The 1,198-nt window shown below is 39.5% G+C and overlaps 1 non-coding gene across 1 annotated transcript; it reads right to left on the minus strand.

Moving 5' to 3' along the window:
* Nucleotides 1-671: 671 nt before the first annotated feature.
* Nucleotides 672-778, minus strand: LOC131241736 (small nucleolar RNA R71). Its single transcript, XR_009169297.1, has one exon. It is a non-coding gene; the product is annotated as a small nucleolar RNA R71 (small nucleolar RNA).
* Between the last annotated feature and the right edge of the window lie 420 nt (nt 779-1,198).

Raw genomic sequence — 1,198 nt, forward strand, 5'->3', positions numbered from 1 at the left:
GGTTTATTTTGTTTTGCAGGTTCTTAACTTAGGACTTCAAATTGGTAACTTCTTTCTATCTTTCCTCTTTATTTCTAAAGTGCCCTTTCTATTCTTCCTCTTAGGTCTAGGTTTAGAATCTGAAGTGAGGGATGTGAGAGTTACATGCCCAAGTGAATTCATGATAACACTCGACGTCTCTTGACTGAAGGAGGATCAGTTGAGGGGCTGACTGTCCATCGTAGGACTAGACACCGCTCGAGATTCCCAGAGTTAGTTGTAGTAATGGCCACAAGGACACTCAGGATGAGGATGAGCTGCATCAAGCACCCCCACCTTGTACTTTATGAGATTATTTACAACCGGCGGGGGTGAGTACGCCCTCATGCATGATTTTTTCTAAAAATACAGGACATATGAACATCAAGCCAGGGGTTATCCAACTCCTTCCTAAATTTCATGGGTTAGAATTAGAAAGTCCATACTTACATCTGAAAGAGTTCGATGAGATCATTGCTACTTTATACTTTCCTAATGCATCTGAGGATACAGTCAGGCTGAAACTCTTTCCCTTTTCCCTAAAGGAGAAGGCTAAGACGTGGTTACATTCACTGCGTCCTAGATCCATTGGCACATGGAATGATATGCAAAGGGAATTCATAAAGAAATTTTTTCCACATCATAAAACGATTACCCTTAGAAAAGTAATCATGAACTTTGCCCAAAAGGAGGATGAAACATTCTTTCAATATTTGGAAAGGTTCAAGGATCTTGTCAGTTCATGCCTACAACACGGCTTTGAAACGTGGCGCATTACAAATTTTTTCTATGATGGACTGACATCTTCCATGCGCCAATTGGTCGAGACAATGTGTAATGGAGAATTCATGAATAAAGATATCGATGAGGTATGGGATTACCTTGATAGCCTTGCTGAAAAAACACATTCATGGGACCATTACCCAAATTCGAACACCACGTCTAGGCCAACTCAATCTAAGGAGAAAGGTGGATTGTATCTCTTGAAAGAAGAGGATGATCTCAATTATAAAGTGACTAATCTCATAAGAAAATTTGACGCCATGGAAGGAAAGAAGGATAAGGTTAATGAAATTATTTACGGCATCTGTAATTGCAACATTCACACAACTGAAAATTGTCTTACAATACCTGCCTTTCGAGAAGTATTGAATGAACAAGTCAATGCCGTAAATAACTA

Source organism: Magnolia sinica, chromosome 3, assembly GCF_029962835.1.
Source record: "Magnolia sinica isolate HGM2019 chromosome 3, MsV1, whole genome shotgun sequence".
Classification (NCBI taxonomy): Eukaryota; Viridiplantae; Streptophyta; class Magnoliopsida; order Magnoliales; family Magnoliaceae; genus Magnolia; species Magnolia sinica.